A 22,092-nucleotide genomic window follows, 5' to 3' on the forward strand; every position below is an offset into this window, starting at 1 on the left:
TCTCGGTTTGCGGAAGGCCAGCATATACTAGATTCTGTGTCAATGTGGGAAGACTTACATTGCACAGACAGTGCGCATCATTGAAGATCGTTGCCGAGTATATCAGAAGCACACTCGACTTGGGTACCCCAACAAGTCGGCGGTCGCAGAACACTGTTTGTCCGAAAATCACGAAATGGACTACCAACATACCAGGGTCTTGGCACATACATCTAAATACTGGGACAGCGTCGTTAAAGAGGCTATCGAAATTCGTGCCAGGGACGGACTCATCAACCTAGATTGCGGCTACAACGTCAGGAGGACTTGGGAACCAGCACTGAGTCTCATTAAAAAGACGCTCAGCAAAGGAAACGAACGGGCGACTAGGGTGGACGAGGCAATTACACCGACGCCACCACAGACGCCTACGCCAGCGTCTCACCGACAACTGACGCGCGGGTGCGGACCTCGGGAACGCCTTGCGAGGGGAGGGGATTTAAGACTGCCGCAACCCCCCCCCCCCCCCCCCCCCCCTCAGGAGCTCAGTTCGTCAGCGCAAGTGACGATGGCGACATGTCTGATCGCCAAAATATTGTGCCCATTGGACACTATGGACCGGCAGTGCACCCGTGGACTGTTCGAGCAGTTACTGTGTTGTTTGGCCTTGAACGAGGCAGACGACTGAAAATGTCCTCAGCATGCACTTCCTTCTACAGTGTTCACTCAAAAAACTGTTTGAGAGGTACTTGCACCTCCTGACGGCTGCAACAAGCTATTTTCCCCAAGTTAAAAATGTGGTTTGGAATGTCATATGCAAATGATTAGCTTTTCAGAGCATTAACACAAGGTTGGCGCCGGTGGCGACACCTACAACGTGCTGACATGAGGAAAGTTTCCAACCAACTTCTCATACACAAACAGCAGTTGACCGGCGTTTCCTGGTGAAACGTTGTTGTGATGCCCCGTGTAAAGAGCAGAAATGCGTACCATCACGTTTCCGACTTTGATAAAGGTCGGATTGTAGCCTATTGCGATTGCGGTTTATCGTTTGGCCACATTGCTGCTCGCGTTGGTCGAGATCCGATGACTGTTAGCAGAATATGGAATCGGTGGGTTCAGAAGGGTAATACGGAACGCCATGCTGGATTCCAACGACCTCGTATCATTAGCAGTCGAGATGACAGGCATCTTATCCGCAAGGCTGTAACGGATCGTGCAGCCACGTCTCGCCCCTGAGTCAACAGATGGGGAAGTTTGCAATACAACAACAATCTGCACGAACAGTTCGACGACGTTTGCAGCAGCATGGACTATCAGCTCGGAGACCATGGCTGCGGTTACCCTTGGCGCTGCACCACAGACAGGAGCGCCTGCTATGGTGTACTCAATGATGAACCTGGGTCTACGAATGGGAAAACGTCATTTTTTCGGATGAAACCAGGTTCTGTTTACAGCATCATGACGGTCGCATCCGTGTCTGGCGACATCGCGATGAACGCACATTGGAAGCGTGTATTCGTCATCGCAATACTGGCGTATCACTCGGCGTGATGGTATGGGGTGCCATTGGTTACACTTCTCTGTCACCTCTTGTTCGCATTGACGGCACTTTGAACGGTGGACGTTACATTTCAGATGTGTTACGACCCGTGGCTCTACCCTTCATTCGATCCCTGCAAAACCCTACGTTTCAGCAGGATAATGCACGACGGCATGTTGCAGGTCCTGTACGGGCCTTTCTGGATACAGAAAATGATCGACTGCTGCCTTGGCCAGCACATTCTACAGATCTCTCACCAATTGAAAACCACTACTCTTGATGAACTGTGGTATCGTGTTGAAGCTGCACGGGCAGCTATACCTGTACACGCCATCCAAGTTCTGTTTGACTCAATGCCCAGGCGTATCAAGGCCGTTATTACGGTCAGAGCTGGTTGTTCTGGGTACTGATATCTCAGGATCTATGCACCCAAATTGCGTGAAAATGTAATCACATGTCAGTTCTAGTATAATATATTTGTCCAATGAATACCCGTTTATCATCTGCATTTCTTCTTGGCGTAGCAATTTTAATGGCCAGTAGTGTATTTCGCCAAGTAAATCGCAGATATGCTTTTTTGTTAATTCAGTAACATGTAATTATTTCCAACTGTACAACATCATTTCTAAGTGAGTCTTACTGCCAAGACCCTATGCGTGGGGGCCGGGTTCGATTCCTAGTTGTGTCGGTGATTTTCTCTGCTCGAAGTCTGGGTATTGTCTTCATCATAGTATAGTCCTCATCGACGGGCCAGTCGCCGAGCTGACGTCAGCCAAAAAGACTTGCACCACGCTACCGGTCTCTACATATACATTCATACTCCGCAAGCCGCCTGACGGTGTGTGGCGGAGGGTACCCTGAGTACCTCTATCGGTTCTCCCTTCTATTCCAGTCTCGTATTGTTCGTGGAAAGAAGGACTGTCGGTATGCCACTGTGTGAGCGCTAATCTCTCTCATTTTATCCTCATGGTCTCTTTGCGAGTTATACGTAGGAGGGAGCAATATACTGCTTGACTCCTCGGTGAAGGTATGTTCTCGAAACTTCAACAAAAGCCCGTACAGAGCTACTGAGCGTCTCTTCTGCAGAGTCTTCCACTGGAGTTTATCTACTACCTCCGTAACGCTTTCGCGATTACTAAATGATCCTGTAACGAAACGCGCTGCTCTCCGTTGGTTGTTCTCTATCTCCTCTATCAACCCTAGCTGATACGGATCCCACACTGGTGAGCAGTATTCAAGCAGTGGGCGTTAAGTGTACTGTAACCTACTTCCTTTGTTTTCGGATTGCATTTCCTTAGGATTTTTCCAGTTTATCTCAGTCTGGCATCTGCTTTACCGACGATCAACTTTATATGATCATTCCATTTTAAATCACTCCTAATGCATACTCCCAGATAATTTATGGAATTAACTGCTTCCAGTTACTGACCTGCTATATTGTAGCTAAATGGTGCGGGATCTTTCTTTCTATGTATTCGCAGCACATTACACTTGTCTACTTTGAGGTTCAATTGCCATTCCCTGCACCATGCGTCAATTCGCTGCAGATCCTCCTGCATTTCAGTACAATTATGCATTGTTGCAACAACTCGATACACCACAGCATCATCTGCAAAAAACCTCAGTGAACTTCCGATGTCATCCACCAGGTCATTTATGTATATTGTGAACAGCAGCGGTCCTATGACACTCCCCTGCGGCACACCTAAAATCACTCTTACTTCGGACGACTTCTCCCCATTGAGAATGACATGCTGCGTTCTGTTATCCAGGAACTCCTCAATCCAATCACACAATTGGTCTGATAGTCCGTATGCTCTTACTTTGTTCATTAAACGACAGTGGGGAACTGTGTCAAACGCCTTGCGGAAGTCAAGAAACACGGCATCTACCTGGGAACCCGTGTCTATGGCCCTCTGAGTCTCGTGGACGAATAACGCGAGCTGTGTTTCACACGACCGTCTTTTTCGAAACCCATGCTGATTCCCACAGAGTAGATTTCTAGCCTCCAGAAAAGCCATTATACTCGAACATAATACATATTCTTAAATTCTACAACTGATCGACGTTAGAGATATAGGTCTATAGTTCTGCACATCTGTTCGACGTCCCTTCTTGAAAACGGGGATTACCTGTGCCCTTTTCCAATCCTTTGGAACGCAACGCTCTTCTAGAGACCTACGGTACACCGCTGCAAGAAGGGGGGCAAGTTCCTTCGTGTACTCTGTGTAAAATCGAACTGGTATCCCATCATCAGGTCCAGCGGCCTTTCCTCTTTTGAGCGATTTTAATTGTTTCTCTATCCCTGTGTCGTATATTTCGATATCTACCATTTTGTCATATGTGCGACAATCTAGAGAAGGATCTACAGTGCAGTCTTCCTCTATGAAACAGCTTTGGAAGAAGACATTTAGTATTTCGGCCTTTAGTCTGTCATCCTCTGTTTCAGTACCATTTTGGTCACAGAGTGCCTGGACATTTTGTTTTGATCCACCTACCGCTTTGACATAGGACCAAAATTTCTTAGGATTTTCTGCCGAGTCGGTACATAGAACTTTACTTTCGATTTTGGTCACAGAGTGTCTGGACATCCACCTACCGCTTTGACATAAGACCAAAATTTCTTAGGATTTTCTGCCAAGTCTACGTAGCCACACTACAGTTCATTTGGGTCAGGAGCCAACCGCCTCAGACGTTGGCCGCCTGCCGACGCATTGATGCCGCAAAAGACTTGGCGCACCGCACGTGGCTCACCCGCAACAGGATCATTACGTGTGGCTTCTCGGCTGGGCGTCACGTGGCTGTAGTGGCGCCTTGTGTGAGAGAAGAGCGCGAACAAGGCAACGACGCTGCTATATCGCTGCTACATGGACAAGTTTATCAGTATTTTTGCTTCATAACGTTCATTTAATAGGAAACAGCTGTAACATTTGCCTCATTCGTATAGCAATGTTACAGCTAATAGTAAACGTCACACACGGCTATAATGTAAGATGAGCATCGTTGCCCTCCTTTGTAACATCACTGTGAATATGAGCATTATACTACCAGTAGTGGAAGAAGCACAGCGATATTCATATGACATTATAGCTGTGTGTAACGTTTATAATAAACTGTAACATTGCTATACGATTAAGATCCCACTACTTTACCAACTACAACCGGTTATTTATTATTTACTCGTCCCAGAAGCATCACAACTATAATACATTCATACAAAAGAGGGTTATGACAGAAACTCTCTTTTGAAGCAAAAAACTTCATATGTACATATGCCCTATTTCGAATGGTTTCCGATACAGGCCACATTTAATATATATAGTGTCCATGAAGTGTGTTTACGACTTAAGACTTTAATAGCTTTAAAACTATGCTAGCTACTAGCAAATGATTTTCAACATGTGACGAGATAACTCATAAACATTTTTTACCTTCCAGGTGACGCAATTTTTTCGAACAATTTTACTTGATAACCTGATGAAATGTGGACGCCACAGGAGTGAGCTCAGTGTGTGTCCTGATTCATACACCACCAGGCTTCTTCCTGTGGGATATTGTAAATGATATGTATACCGAACCAAGGTTAGAGACCTACAGAACTTGAGGAGACGCATTCCCAACGCATCTGGACATGTTACCATGGTGATCTCTAATCGTACGTGGAGAGAAATGGATTTCCGACTATTGACTTTCTCAAGCTCCGACTCAAATTAACAACTAACGTAACTAATAATCGCTTACGCGCCCAAAAAATCAGAGTTACAAGTACGTCAAAGATCATAGTGACAAAAGAAAGAATACACATGACACTATCTGTGCCACTAAGGGTGCACTTATTCATGTGCATGAATGAACGCGTTATTTTATTACATGTTGAAAATCATTTATTAATATCTATTGTTTACTTGTAAAAGTAATTTATGACAGCCTGTACATTTGTTTTTGTTGGGCGCGTGGGGAGGGGCTAGTGACGTGTACGTATGTCTCTTACCCACCAATGTCTTTGACGTTTTATTCTAGCCCAACCTACCTACTTGCTTTTAACCTCTTTTCTCGAGATGTCTTTTTGTCGTTAAACTGGTTGAAAGTGCAGTTGGCAAGGGTCTGGAGGGTGCGAGGGATTGAGAGTGCATCAGAGAGAAGTCATCATGTATTATCTAACCAAAAGAATGCAGAAAGTTGTACTTGGTAGTAATTCAATCAACAGAGTCCAGGGACATAATTCTGACCCGGGAGAAAACACGTATGGAGTTCCCTAATATTCAATCTTAGGTCCACTACTGTTTCTCATATATGTAAATGATCTACCGTCTATTGTACAACAAACCGAATTAGTCCTTTTTGCATATGACACCAGTATTGTAGTCAATCCCAGTAGACATACAGAAACGAAAGAAATTGTGAACAAAGTTCTCAAAAGTATCATTGACTGGTTTTCTGCGTATGGTCTGACCCTGGATTTCACAAAGACACATCATATTCAGTTCTTCACCTCTAGGGGTGCTGCACCAGTGATAAGTGTAACACATGGCGATGAAATAATACATAGGGTGGAAACGTCAAAATTCTAAGGTGTCCATATTTATGAGAATTTGAATTGGAAAAACTCACGTCTGGGAACTCCTGAAACAACTTAGTTCAGCCACATTTGCACTTAGGATCATAGCAAATTTTGAGGAGAGATAAATCAGTGAAATGACATATTTTGCTCAGTCTCATTCAGTAATGTCATATAGAATAATGTTCTTTGGTAACTCATCTTTGAGAAAGAAGGTTTTCATTGTACAAAATCGTGCTGTAAGAATGATATGTGGTGCTCACCAGCGATCATCTTGTAGACATGTGTTTAAGGAATTGGGCATTCTGTCTACTGCTTCACAGTATATTTATTCCCTCATGAAGTTTGTTATAAATAATCCACTACAGAAACAATGAGTTACATAATTACAATACTAGAAGAAAATAACATTCATTACTCAACATTAAGGTTGTCTTTAGCTTAGAAAGGGTGCACAACACTGCAAGAAAAAATTTTGACCACTTACCCAGAGATACGAAATGTCTAACAGACGAAAGATAAAATTTGAAAATTTCTATGTTTGTAATGTATAAAAGGTGATGGGTAGGAATTGCTAACTCAATCTGTATATCTTGTTTTCATTTCGGGGGGGGGGGGGGGGGGGGGGAGGGGGTGGAGGGATAATTATATGGTGATGTTTAGAGTACAAACATATGTACAAATTATTTTGCAATATGAATGTAAAATGACTCGTTCCACATCATGACGAATTATCGTACAAAATGATCCATGGAACATGAAAGTAACTAAATAGCTCGGTTAACAGTGTCTGTACTGCGCTGTCTAAAATGTCACACATCTACACTAATGACAAACATGAGGATATGGTGTATGTTTACGGTTTCTGCGATGGTTGTGCTCCACCTGCTGTCGAATAATACCGTTGGCGCTTTCCGACACACCCAATTCCTGATCGTTCAATGTTCACCATCATTTTCAGCACATTGATTAAAACAGCTATTCCTGAAGATTCCCATTGTTCTTCTGTGTTTAAAGTAATTTGTAAGCCTTATTAACACATCTGCAATGGATTTCTCTTTTTCCAATAGTGGACTGCATCATTTCTTTATAGCAGCGGTATTTACATACACTACTGGCTATTAAAATTGCTACACCAAGAAGAAATGCAGATGATAAATGGGCATTCATTGGACAAATATATAATACTAGAACTGACATGTGATTACATATTCACGCAATTTGGGTGCATAGATCCTGAGATATCAGTACCCAGAACAACCACCTCTGGCCGTAATAACGGCCTTGATACGCCTGGGCATTGAGTCAAGCAGAACTTGAATGGCGTGTACAGGTACAGCTGCCCATGCAGCTTCAACACGATACCATAGTTCATCAAGAGTAGTGACTGGCGTATTGTGAGGAGCCTGTTGCTCGGCCACCATCGACCACACGTTTTCAGTTGGTGAGAGATCTAGAGAATGTGCTGGCCAGGGCAGCAGTCGAACATTTTCTGTATCCAGAAAGGCCCGTACAGGACCTGCAACATGCTGTCGTGCATTATCTTGCTGAAATGTAGGGTTTCGAGGGATCGAATGACTGGTAGAGCCACGGGTCGTAACACATCTGAAATGTAACGTCCTCTGTTCAAAGTGCCGTCAATGCGAACAAGAGGTGACCGAGAAGTGTAACCAATGGCACCCCATACCATCACGCTGGGTGATACGCCAGTATTGCGATGACGAATACACGCTTCCACGTCATCTTCGTTGTGTACCAATTTTAGTGGCCAGTAGTGTAAAATACTTCTCTCTGTGTTTTTCTTCACCTCAATCTTTCCATATGCATTTCCTTTTTCCTACACATAACACTTAGAGTCTCTTTTCTTGTTTGATAATACTACATACAATATATATGTGGATATATTTAATTTGGGTGGTCCATTGTGCCATGTATCAAGTGTGATAGAAATATTGTAGTTTTCTCATAGCCGAGGCGCAGCTTAATGTGTAAGATATGTTGTGGAGCACTTGTTTTGATCAATAATGCAGTCACTTTGGATATAGAAATATTTAATTGGAGTCTTCACGTGTCTTGCACTCAGTAGGGTACAGACTCTGAACTTCCCTCGATGCCATGTGGGTGGCACAGAGAACAAGATGGGATACATACGGATGGTCAGTTTCGTTTTAATAGCTGGTAATATAAGGGGTTGTGATGGGCTGTTTTATTTTAATGGATTATTAAATCATTTGTGCAGTTCAGTTCGTTTGGATGCCTGTGAACATGGCTAAGATGGCGGTTCTGGGGCCATATACTGGTTGGCTTTTTCCTTTTAGATTCAGGTCTTTCAGGTACTTCTAAACAGGGCCAACATGGCAGTTCTGGAGCTACATACTGCCTTGCTGTTTCTTTTCAGTGACCGGTAAAATACTGGGCTGTGACTGGAGGATTGTAAACCGTGCTCAGGAGAAGTATGTGCCGAGTAAGTGGAATAACGGAGGGAAAGACCCAACGCGATTTAAGAAAAAAAATATGGAAAATGCTGAGGAAGCAAAGACTGTTGCACTCTCAGTTCAAAAGAAAACATGCAGGTAATGAGAGGCAAAAGTTAGTAGACATTCCTGGGCCTGTACAACGATCGATGCTCGATTATAACAGCTGCACCTGTCATACCTTAGCAAAAGCCGGCTGGGGTGGCCGAGCGGTTGTAGACGCTACAGTCTGGACCCGCGCGACTTCTACGGTCGCAGGTTCGAATCCTGCTTCGGGCATGGATGTGTTTGATGTCCTTAGCTTAGTTAGGTTTAAGTAGTTCTAAGTTCTAGGGGACTGTTGACCTCAAAAGTTAAGTCCCATAGTGCTCAGAGCCATTTGAACGTTAGCAAAAGATCTTGCCGAGCAACCAAGAAAATTCTGGTCCTACGTAAAATTGCTAAGAGGGTCAAAAGGATCTATCCAGTTATACGTTGACAGTCTCGGGTGGCAGGAGATAACAAAAGGAAAGTCGTAGCTTAAAATTTCTCGTTTGAAAAATCGTTCACAAACATAGCATCATTTGAACATTGAACAGACTCCCATACGGGAGACATAGCAATCGGCATCCGTGGTGTATCGAAACAACTAAATGAGCTGAAAACAAATAAGTCGCCACGTCTGGACGAAATCCCAATTCGGTTTCACGAAGACTACTATACAACATTGGTCCCTTGCTTAGCTTGCACTTAACGCGAATTTGTTTCCCAGCGCAAAGTCCCAAGCGACTGGAAAAAGACGCAGATGCCTCCTGTATATAAGAAGGGTACATGAATGGACCCACAAAATAACGCCGGTTTGCTGAACGTATTCTCAGTTCGAATATAATACATTTTCTTGAGACAGAAAATCTTCTGTCCGCATAGCAGAACGGTTTTAGAAAGCATTGCTCGTGTGAAACTCAGCTTGTTTTTTTCCCCTCACATGATGTCCTGCGAACTATGGATGAAGAGCAACTGGCAGGTTTCATAGTCCCAAAATTTCCGAAAAGCGTTCGACCCAGTGCTCCATTGCAGGATGTTAGAGATGGTACAAGCACATGGAATAGTTTCTCAGTGATGTGAGTGGCTTGAAAACTTCATAAGTAATAAACCCAGTACGTTGTTCTCGACTGCGAGTGTTCATCAGAGACAAATTTATCGTCAGGAGTGCCCCAGGGAAGGTGTCATAGGACTGTTAATGTTCTCTATATACACTCATGCTCATAAATTAAGGATAACTACAGAATGTGGTGTCACACAACGTTTTTGTTTTTGTTTAGGGCGCTACACAAAACTGGCGCTAATAGCATAGGCACATAGGGAACACACGCGACACAGATCTGTAAGTCCACGGTATTGGTGATAAGTTGAGAAAACCGTCCCGAAACACATGTGCTACAAAACGCCAGCGTTTCTTGCACATGTACCCCGACATCAATATGGGAAATGATCACCATGTACATGTATGCGCACAATGGGGTTGACATACTCTGGATCAGGTGGTCGAGCAGCTGTTGGGGTATAGCCTCCCATTCTTGCATCAGTGCATGTCGGAGCTCCTGATATGTCCTAGGGGTTGGAAGACGTGCAGTGATACGTCGACCGAGAACATACCAGACGTTCTCGATGGGGTTTAGGTCTGCAGAACAGGCAAGCCACGCCATTCGCCTGATATCCTCTGTTTCAAGGTACTCCTCCACGATGGCAGCTCGGTGGGGCCGTGCGTTATCATCCATCAGGAGGAAGGTGGGACCCATTGCACCCCTGAAAAGGCGGACATACTGGTGCAAAATGATGTCCCAATACACTTGACCTGTTACAGTTCCTCTGTCAAAGACATGCAAGGGTGTACGTGCACCGATCATAATCCCACCCCACACCATCAAACCAAGACCTCCGTACAGGTCCCTTGCAAGGACATTAAGGAGGTGGTATCTAGTTCCTGGTTCACCTGGTGAGAATCACTGTTCAGGCTATACCTGGATTCGTCCGTGAACTTAACCTGGGATCAATGTTCCAATGACCGTGTACTGTGTTCTTGACATCTGGCTTTATGGGCCCTCCTGTAACCGGGTGTCAGTGGAATGCTCCTTGTAGGTCTCCGGGCGAATAAATAACGTCTGTTCAGTCGTCTGTAGACTGTGTGTCTGGAGACAACTTTTCCAGTGGCTGCGGTAAGGTCCCGAGCAAGGCTACCTGCAGTACTCCGTGGCCGTCTGCGGAAACTGATGGTGAGATATCGGTCTTCTTGTCGTGTTGTACACTGTGGACGTCCCGTACTGTAGCACCTGGACACGTTTCCTGTCTGCTGGAATCGTTGCCATAATCCTGAGATCACACTTTGTGGCACACGGTGAGGGCCCGTGCTACGATCTGCTGTGTTTGACCAGCCTCCAGTCGCCCTAGTATTCTACCCCTCATAACGTCATCAATATGTGTTCTTTGAGCCATTTTGAACACACAGTCACCATTAGCACGTCTGAAAACGTCTGCACACTTACGCGCTGCACCGTACTCTGACATGCACCAAACACGCCTCTGCGTATGTGGACTGGTGCCAGCACCACAGTGTGACGACCGTAGGTGTGATGCACCACATGGTCATACCCTGAGTTGATTTAAACCCGCAAACCGCCCACCAGAGCGTTGTTTTACCATGTATCAGCATTATCCTTAATTTCTGAGCATGAGTCTACATAAATGATCTGACAGACAGATTTAGCAGCAATCTGCAACTGTTTGCTGATAATGCTTTGGTCTACGGGAAGGTGTCGGTGTTGAGTGACAGCAGCACGAGACAGGATGACTTAGAAAATATTTCTAGTTGGTGTGATGAATGGTAGCTATCTCTAACTGTAGAAAACTACAAGTTAATGCAAAGGGGTACGAAAAACAATCTCACAGTATTCGAATACAGTGTTAGTAACTGGCTGCTTGACACAGTCACATCGATTAAATATCTCGGTGTAACGTTGCAGAGCCATACAAAATGGAACAAATGTAAGGATTGTAGAAGAAGAGGCGAATGGTCGACTTTGGTTTATTGAGAGAATTTTAATCAGGCGTCGCTCCTACACATTCCTGAGCACTGCCCGAGTGTTTGACAACCCACTGGGTCTTATTAGAGAAAGACATCGAAGCACTTCAAAGACAGGCTGCTAGATTTGTTACCGGTAGATTCGAGATGGAGATGCTTGGGGAACTCAAATGGGAATCCCTGGATGGAAGGCGACGTTCTTTTCGAGGAACAATATTGGGAAAATTTAGAAAACTGGTATTTGAAGCTGGCTGCAGAACGATTCTACTGCCATCAATGTACATTTCGTCTAAGGACCACGAAGATAAGATAAGAGAAATTAGGAATAAAATGGTTCAAATGGCTCTGAGCACTATGGGACTTAACATCTATGGTCATCAGTCCCCTAGAACTTAGAACTACTTAAACCTAACTAACCTAAGGACATCACACAACAACCAGTCATTACGAGGCAGAGAAAATCCCTGACCCCGCATGGAACCGAACCCGAATCGTACAGGGCATACAGACAGTAGTTTTTCCCTCTCATTATTTGCAAATGCAACAAAAAATGGTTCAAATGACTCTGAGCACTAGAACTTAGAACTACCTAAACCTAACTAACCTAAGGAGATCGCACACATTCATGCCCGAGGCAGGATTCTAACCTGCGACCGTAGCGATCGCGCGGTTCCAGACCTAGAACCGCTCGGCCTCTCCGGCCGACCAAATACAACAGGAAGGCAAATGACTAGTAGTGGTACAAGGTACTCTTCGCCACGCACCATACGATGACTTGCGGAGAGTGTATGTAGATGTACAATTGACACTCAGCAGAAATAAATGTAATGTATTGCGCATAGGTGGAATGACTCAATGTTTTATGATTACACAACTGGAGAAAAATCAATGGAAGCAGTCATATCTCTAAAATATCCAGGAGTATGTGTATAGTACGATTTATGGTGAAACGATCACACAAAACTAATAACAGGTAAGGCAGGTTGTGGACTGAGATTCAATGAAAGTATTCTCAGGAGGCGTAGTCCACCCACAAAGGAGGTAGCTTACAAAATCCTTGTCGACCAATACCTGAATATTGCTTGTCAATCTGGGATCCGTATCGGCTAGGTTTGATAGACGAAATGGAGAAGAACGAATGAAGGGCAGTGCGTTCTATTATAGGTTACTTAAGGAAGCGCCAAAGTATCGCAGAAATGATCAACCAATTTCTGGGGCAGGCACTGCATGAGAGGCATACATCATGGGGTGGTTTGTTCTTAGAGGTCCAAGAGCATACATTCATAGAAGAGGCAACCAATATAATGCTTCCTCCTATGTAGGCCTGCCGCTGTGACCTAGCGGTTCTAGACCCTCCATTCCGGAACCGCGCTGCTGCTACAGTCGCAGGTTCGAAACCTGCCTCGGGCATGGATGTGTGTGATGTCCTTAGGTTAGTTAGGATTAAGTAGTTTTAAGTTCTAGGGAACTGATGACCTCAGATGTGCCCAGAGCCATTTGAACCATTTTTTTTTTAAAGCCGCATAGCGCTCAGAGTCATTTGAACCTCCTATGTATGTTTCGTGAAGAGACCATTAAGATAAAATCAGAGAGTATAGAGTCTACATGAGGTTACCAACATCGCTTTTCCCGTGAACCATTCACGACTGTGACGGGAAAGGGAGATCTGATAGCGGTACACGAAGGACTCTCCATCCCATGCACTAAGGTGTCTTGCGCAGTATACATGTAGATGTAGATGTGACGGGAGGGGCATCGCACGATTAAGTAATGCTTTCAAGGTAAAGCCAACCATTCAAGGTCACTAATGACATCATGCAGTTGACGTCAATGTCATTGTTTGCCTGCTCCTGCATGTAGCCAATCCAAAGGTAGAAGGTCATTTTCGTTCCACAAATTAGGTAGCTCTCTACTACACACATATCTGAAACGTAAAGTTTTCGATTAGGTAAGTCTCCATCACATCATCCTTGCTGTTGGCACGACAACCATTTGTGAGTCTTTGCCTTTTGTAGATGATTAAGACATTCTTTCCTGTTTAGTGCTGAACTTCTCCAGTTCTGAATCCCAAGTTGTCTTTATGTCCTCTCGGACAGTTTTCTCTTATTTTAGTTTTGGTCTACCATCTCTCCTGTTGCGTTCTGGCACTACGTGGAATATCTTCTTAATTCACTATGCAATTAGGTCTCAGTACAAATCCTACCTATTACAGCCTTTTAATCTGAATGTATGACTACATCTGATCATTACATAGATTATATGATTCTTAATTGAATTTCCTCCTCCCAACACATTTTCTTTCAGTGGCACAAGAATTTGTCTTAAGATTTTTTCCAACTATGCCAAGTAGCTTTTCATCGAATATCAATAATTCCATGTTTCAGCACCGTATATTATCATTAGCGTAACTGAAACTTCGTTCATCAGACTTTAATTTTCCCAAACAGCAACTTAGTGCAACAGCACTTGGTCACAACAGTCAAGATTAGGTATTTTGTGTATAATAAATTTGTTAATAGTGCATAACAATGTTTCATTCTGTCAGCGTGTTAATTCTGTTAATATTAGCTGTTCCAGTTTACCGCACTGTCTTCGCCTATTTCGACAATCTTCTGACAAATGATGGTGCACACGCACGAGGATCGTCTCATGTTTTGGGTCTGTGGAACGAAAACTGAATCTAATCGGATCGACTCTAATATAATCTAGATATCAGATATTTTCTGAGGCCATGGTAGCACATGTCGGTGAACGATATACTTTTTGGGCTTCAGAGCTGACATTTATCTTGTAATTTACTTCAGATCCAAGGTAAGTGAAACCAAACATGACATCAAACTTATGAGGACCAGCTTCTATGCTTAGGAGTTCATTAGGATTACATTTCGTAGTTAAAGGCATGTACAGAGTTTCAAGACTTGTAAAGGCTTCTTTCATTGCTCTAGATCTTCTTGCAATTATATCAATGTCATCTGCATATGCTAGCAACTGATGTTATTTGTGCGAGATAGTCCATCTTTTATTGATGCCCACATCTCTTGTATCCTTTTCCAAGTCCATGTTAAACAGAAGGAAGGATCATGAATCTCCATGTCTTACTCTATTTTTTGTGGTCACAGCACTTGATAACATATTCTGTATTTTTACTTGGCTCAGGGCATTTTCCATAGTAGCTTTCACTAAGGCAATCAGTTTATTAGGACTCTCTTCCTCTCTTCCGTCGCTATATACAGCAACCTTCTGTCAACATTGTTGTAGCCTGATCTGAAGTCTATAAAGAGGTGATGTGTACGAATCTCAAATTATTTACATATTTCTAGTATTTGCCTTATTGTGAAGATCAGATCAACAGTAGATTTTCCTTGACCAAATCCACATTGACAGTCACCAGCATTTTCAACACAGGGTGCAAGGCTTCTAAAGAAGATGTTGTAAGATATTTTTAAGCAGTAGGTAGGCAAATTTCCTTATAGTTATAGCATGCCATGATATCGCTTTTCTTGTGTATCGCGCTTGTGATATCTACGTCCCATTCATAAATGATGCTTTCATCTAGTCTAATCTTAGTTGGAAATTTAGAAGCTTGAGGAAATGTTTACGAATTCATCCCCTGCATTTTTTACGAGTTCTGCTTGTGTTAGATCGATTTCTGGGACCCCATTGTTCTTCAGCTTCTTGATGGCTGCCTCCACTTCCTCATTATTTGGTGCTGGTTCCTCTGTTTCTGATTTCCTCTTCTTTACAAAGGGTAAGAGCTCTTGGTTTTCAGCTAAGCCCTCAGCAGTTTGTCAAAGTGCTGAGCCCATATTTCACATATAGTTTCATACCTACTTAAAAACGAGCCATCTGTATTTCTAGATAAATGTATCCTAGGATGGAAATCCTTTCGGCTCGTATTTAACCTTTGATAAAAAGCTCTCATCTCATTCATCCCTTTCAGATGTTCCATTTCTTCCAGTTCTTCCCTTTCATGCAACCTCTCTTTCCTTTTGTGCAGCCGTTTTTTTCCCTTCTTCCTATTCTATAATCTTGTACTGATCTCTGGGTTTGGTTTACCTGTTCAGTTCTCTTGCACACTCTTCATTAAGCCAGCCATTGTGTATGGCCCACTCTACTCTTCCTAGAAATGTGTCAGCAGCTTTTGTAACGGTGTCTTTTAGGTTCTTCCATTTTTCCTCCAGTCTCTCACTGGCTGTAAAGTTTGACAGGTTTTCCTTGAATACGTTAGGAGATCTTTCAGTAGTCACGATCCCCTTACGCTTATCAGTATGAAATTATCTTGCATTAGATCCACGTATTTTCCTTGCATCAGATATGTCTTTTGATTGTCTCTATTACAAAGTACTGGTCAGGGACTGCATTAACTTCCGTGTAGCTTCTGACATCCATTAGGTTGGACAGATTTCCCCCATGACTCATGATTGGGGAGCATGGTACGATAGGTCACAAGAACATTTTACTGCTGATGTAAGACGATATCTAACTCATCAGTGCCGTCCAAGATGGACTTGTCGTGCACAACCTGTACCTGGGTCTCCAAGGTTACCAGGTTGAAGACGTTCTGTATTTCTTGGTAAGATAGGTCCTTGGTGAATTCTGAGCCCAATTAGTTGAGAACTTAGCCGAAAAGTTGATACTTAAAGTATAATCAAATGGTTCAAATGGCTCTGAGCACTATGGAACTTAACTTCTGAGGTCATCAGTGCCCTACAACTTAGAACTACTTAAACTTAACCAACCTAAGGACATCGCACACATCCATGCCCGAGGCAGGATTCGAACCTGCGACCGTAGCGGTCGCGCGGTTCCAGACAGTAGCGCCTAGAACCGCTCGGCCACCCCGGCCGGCCAAGTACAATCATCTGGATGTTTCTATCTCAGAATCATCTCGAAAGTGAAGTGGACAGCGCAACTGTTGATACAGAGGAAGTACTGTCATGATTTACGAGATGATCCGGGGCTATTTTATAGAGTTCATAACTCATTGAAACGGTGATTGCAGCATTACTTTCAAATGTGAGGACGACACACTGAACATATCCTGTAACAGATACGAGTGTAGAGCAAACATGCTGAAGAAGTTCTGTATTTCTTGGTAAGGTAGGTGGTGAATTCTGAGCCCAATTATTTGAGAACTTAGTCAAAAAGTGAATACTGCCTACAGGAAAATTAAAGAGACCTTTGGAGAGAAGAGAACCACGTGTATTAATATCAAGAGCTCAGATGGCAACCCAGTTCTAAGCAAAGAAGGGAAGGCAGAAAGGTGGAAGGAGCATATAGAAGGTTTATACAAGGGCGATGTACTTGAGGACAATATTATGGAAATAGAAGAGGATGTAGATGAAGACGAAATGGGAGGTAAGATACTGCGTGAAGAGTTTTACAGAGCACTGAAAGACCTGAGTCGAAACAAGGCCCCCGGAGTAGACAACAATCCATTAGAACTAATGACGGCCTTGGGAGAGCCAGTCATGACAAAACTCTACCAGCTGGTGAGCAAGATGTATGAGGCAGGTGAAATACCCTCAGACTTCAAGAAGAATATAATAATTCCAATCCCAAAGAAAGCAGGTGCTGACAGATGTGAAAATTACCGAACTATCACTTTAATAAGTCACAGCTGCAAAATACTAACACGAATTCTTTACAGACGAATGGAAAAACTGGTAGATGCGGACCTCGGGGAGGATCAGTTTGGATTCCGTAGGAATGTTGGAACACGTGAGGCAATACTGACCTTACGGCTTATCTTAGAAGAAAGATTAAGAAAAGGCAAACCTACGTTTCTAGCATTTGTAGACTTAGAGAAAGCTTTTGACAATGTTGACTGGAATACTCTCTTTCAAATTCTGAAGGTGGCAGGGGTAAAATACAGGGAGCGAAAGGCTATTTGCAATTTGTACAGAAACCAGATGGCAGTCGTAAGAGTCGAGGGGCATGAAAGGGAAGCAGTGGTTGGGAAAGGAGTGAGACAGGGTTGTAGCCTATCCCCGATGTTATTCAATCTGTATATTGAGCAAGCAGTAAAGGAAACAAAAGAAAAATTTGGAGTAGGTATTAAAATTCATGGAGAAGAAATAAAAACTTTGAGGTTCGCCGATGACATTGTAATTCTGTCAGAGACGGCAAAGGACTTGGAAGAGCAGTTGAACGGAATGGACAGTGTCTTGAAAAGAGGATATAAGATGAACATCAACAAAAGCAAAACGAGGATAATGGAATGTACTCAAATTAAATCGGGTGATGCTGAGGGAATTAGATTAGGAAATGAGACACTTAAAGTAGTAAAGGAGTTTGGCTATTTAGGAAGTAAAATAACTGATGATGGTCGAAGTAGAGAGGATATAAAATGTAGACTGGCAATGGCAAGGAAAGCGTTTCTCAAGAAGAGAAATTTGTTAACATCGAATATAGATTTAAGTGTCAGGAAGTCGTTTATGAAAGTATTTGTTTGGAGTGTAGCCATGTATGGAAGTGAAACATGGACCATAACTAGTTTGGACAAGAAGAGAATAGAAGCTTTCGAAATGTGGTGCTACAGAAGAATGCTGAAGATTAGATGGGTAGATCACGTAACTAATGAGGAGGTATTGAATAGGATTGGGGAGAAGAGAAGTTTGTGGCACAACTTGACTAGAAGAAGGGATCGGTTGGTAGGACATGATTTGAGGCATCAAGGGATCACAAATTTAGCATCAGAGGGCAGCGTGGAGGGTAAAAATCGTAGAGGGAGACCAAGAGATGAATACACTAAGCAGATTCAGAAGGATGTAGGTTGCAGTAGGTACTGGTAGATGAAGCAGCTTGCACAGGATAGAGTAGCATGGAGAGCTGCATCAAACCAGTCTCAGGACTGAAGACAACAACAACAACAACAACAACAGTCGAAAAGTTGGCATTTCAAGTACAATCATCCACATTATAAGGGACAGGCAAATAAAAACGAGACGGAGAGAAAAAATTAAGTAAACTGTTTATTATTTCAGAAGTAATCGCCGTAACTGTTACTACATTTACCCCCTGTGTAACTAGACGGTCAGTGCTTTCATGGAAACATGTTTGCCTACGGCAACATGATCGTACCCAGGCACTAACCTCTTCATCCAAAGCAAACCAACGACTACGAATGTCTTTCTTCAGTGCTCCAAAAATATGGAAATCGTATTCGAAGAGATAGGGACTGTAAGGAGGATGAGTAAGGCTACCGGGCTGCAGCTTAGTCCTTCATCGGGGCGGGCAACATCCTGCAACAGAATGATGCCGTCCGTCAAGATTTCTGGCACGAGGATGTGTTGGTGTGCTTGAATCAGGCATCGTTTACACATCCTTCATTTAGTCCCGATCCCTCCCATTGCGATTAGCATATCTTCGGAGCCCTGAAGAAATGCATCCGTAGCCGTCGATTTGCTTCGGACAAGACGTACATGCCTGGGTACAGTCATGGTGCCGTAGGCAACCGCAAACATTTTTCCATGAAGACATTGACCGCCTTGTCTCACAGGGGAAAAATGTATTAAAAATTATGTATCAGTAGAGCAAGAAGCGTATTCTCCTAGTTTCTACAGGTTGCAGATTTGTAACGCTTCGTATTACATAAAAGGAAGTTCACCGCCATCTCGTAATTTGTTGGTCCACTTGAGCATTTAGATCTTAAGACTTCTGTATACCGTTTTGTATACGAAGGACCCATTTGTGTCAGCTGTTGATATTTATTAACACTGATATTAAAAAGGGCTTGTTGTTGACTTTTAAAAAGATGTTATACCAAATACAGTACTTTGAGCTATATCTGCATTTAAAAAATTATAATAGACTTTATTCCAAATATTTTGTGAATATTTTCTTTAAACTAGTCGCTAGTGTGGCAGGTGCAGCAATCGGAGAGAGTGGAGAGCACAGTAGTTGCTTTAGTAGCTCCTCTAGTGTTACTGCCGACAATAGTGCTCAAAAAAACAAAGTTGATACATCACGAAATTTTGGAAATGACAAAAGTTTAGCTTTTATCCCTGGATTTGTACTGCGCCGTTAGTGGTTTCCAAAAGGTACCAAGCTGTATACTTTCTCAGTAACTTTCTGCGTCATGTTATGAGCCAGGACAATTTTAGAAGAAAAATGAATTGTTTTCTGCTCTTCCACAACAAAGGCTATACAGGTCCAAAGTAGCGAACTCTTGTGTATTTACATGTGCCAGAAAAGTAGATGGGTAATTATTCAGAAGCCAATGTTATGTTCATTTGAACCCCTAAATTCCCACTATAACAAATACGTAACACAACCAAATGTCCTACATAAATAGACTCACACGTCTCGATTTTGCTGGGACAGTGCTGGTTTTCACATAAATATGCTTGTGCCCAGAGAATTCATTCCCCGGTTTTTAATCGGGAAACAAAATGAGTGCGACAATTTTTCTCATTTAATAAAATATTTGTGAAAAACAGGTTTCACAGAAGTATAACATTATAGAAATATATATTTTTTCAATATCCGCTGAAAGCCTCCCATATTTGTTTTAACTCGTCTTATGCCTAAATGAAAAGTAAGAGAAATGTTGAAAAAACAGTAGGTATTACCTATCCCCGCCTCTAACTTGTCAACCTTCCACTTTATGGCCCTCGACACAAGTAAAATCAAAACCAAAGGAGATATAGAGGAGGATCAGTTATCGCATTTTTCCTAACGGGACTGTAGCCATATGGAAGTTAATTTTGTGAAGTATGTGGGCGACGGGGCGCGTGTTAGCAGTGCTTACTAAATATTGTATGGCATGTATGCACGATTGCCCTTACGCTCTACAGTCAAACGAAATCTTAAATTTTAGTATGAAATATGTAATTTGTACCTGATTACTGATTAGTAGTACTACACAGTTTTTAGGATTATCAAATTGCACCTAAGTAGCTAGTGAGTGACTAAACACTGCAGAAAATATATTTAGGCTATTACAATAAAAGGCCTACCACACTTGGTTTAACTCGTCATATACCTAAAGAAACCGTAAGAGATATGTTGAAAAAAAAGGAGGTATTAATAGTCGTGGGGGACTGAAATTCGATAGTAGGAAAAGTAAGAGAAGGAACAGTAGTAAGTGAATATGGACTCAAGGGTAAGGAATGAAAGAGGAAGCCGCTGGGTAGAATTTTGCACAGACCATAACTTAATTATGGCTAACACTTGGTTTAGGAATCATGAAAGAAGGTTGTATGCGTGGAAGAGACATGGAGACACCGGAAGGTTTTAGATGAATTATATCATGGTAAGACAGAGAATAGGAACCAGGTTTTAAATTGTAAGACATTTCCAGGGGCAAATGTGGACTCTGACCACAATTTATTGGTTATGGATGCAGATTAAAACTGAAGAAACTGCAAAAAGAATAGGAATTTAAGGAGGTGGGGCCTGGATGAACTCAAAGAACCAGAGTGTGTACAGAGTTTCAGAGGGAACATTGGGAAACGATTGACAAGAACAGGGGAAAGGAATACAGTAGAAGAAAACTGGGTCTTTGAGAAATGAAATGGTGAAGGCAGCAGAGGATCAAGTAGGTAAAAAGGGGATGACTAGTAGAAATCCTTGGGTAACACAAGAGGTATTGGATTTAAGTGATGAAATGAGAAAATATAAAAATGCAGTAAATATAGCAGGTGAAAAGGAATACAAATGTCTAAAAAATGAGATAGACGGAAGTGCAAAATGATTAAGCAGGAATTGACTAAGGACTAGAGGAGAAATGTAAGGATGTAGAAGCATATAACACTACGGGTAACATAGATGCCGCCTACAGAAAATTAAAGAGACCTTTGGAGAAAAGAGAACCGCCTGTGTGAATATCAAGAACTCAGATGGAAACCAGTTCTAAGCAAAGAAGGGAAATCAGCAAGGTGGAAGGAGTACGTAGAAGGTCTGTACAAGGGCGATATACTTGAGTGCAATATTATGGAAATGGAATAGGAGGTAGATAAAGATGAAATGGGAGATATGATACTGCGTGAAGAATTTTACAGAACACTGAAAGACCTAAGTCGAAAAAAGGCCCCAGGAGGAGACAGCATTCCGTTAGAACTACTGATAGTCTTGGGAGAGCCAGCCATGACGAAACTCTTCCATCTGGTGAGCAAGATGTATCAGAGAAGCGAAATATCCTCGGACATCAGAAAGGATATAATAATTCCAGTTCCAAAGAAAGCAATTGCTGACGGGTGTGAAAATTACCGAACTATCAGTTCAATAAGCCACGGCTACAAAATACTAATACGAAACCTTTATAGACGAATGGAATAACATGTAGAAGCTAACCTCGGCGAAGATCAGTTTGGATTTCGTAGAAATGTAGGAACACTCGAGGTAATACTGACACTACGACTTACCTTAGAAGATAAGTTAAGGGAAGACAATCCTACGTTTATAGTATTTGTGGACTTAGAGAAAGCTCTTGACAATGTTAACTGTAATATTCTCTTTAGAAATCTGAAGGTTGCAG

Source organism: Schistocerca gregaria, chromosome 2 (assembly GCF_023897955.1).
Source record: "Schistocerca gregaria isolate iqSchGreg1 chromosome 2, iqSchGreg1.2, whole genome shotgun sequence".
Classification (NCBI taxonomy): Eukaryota; Metazoa; Arthropoda; class Insecta; order Orthoptera; family Acrididae; genus Schistocerca; species Schistocerca gregaria.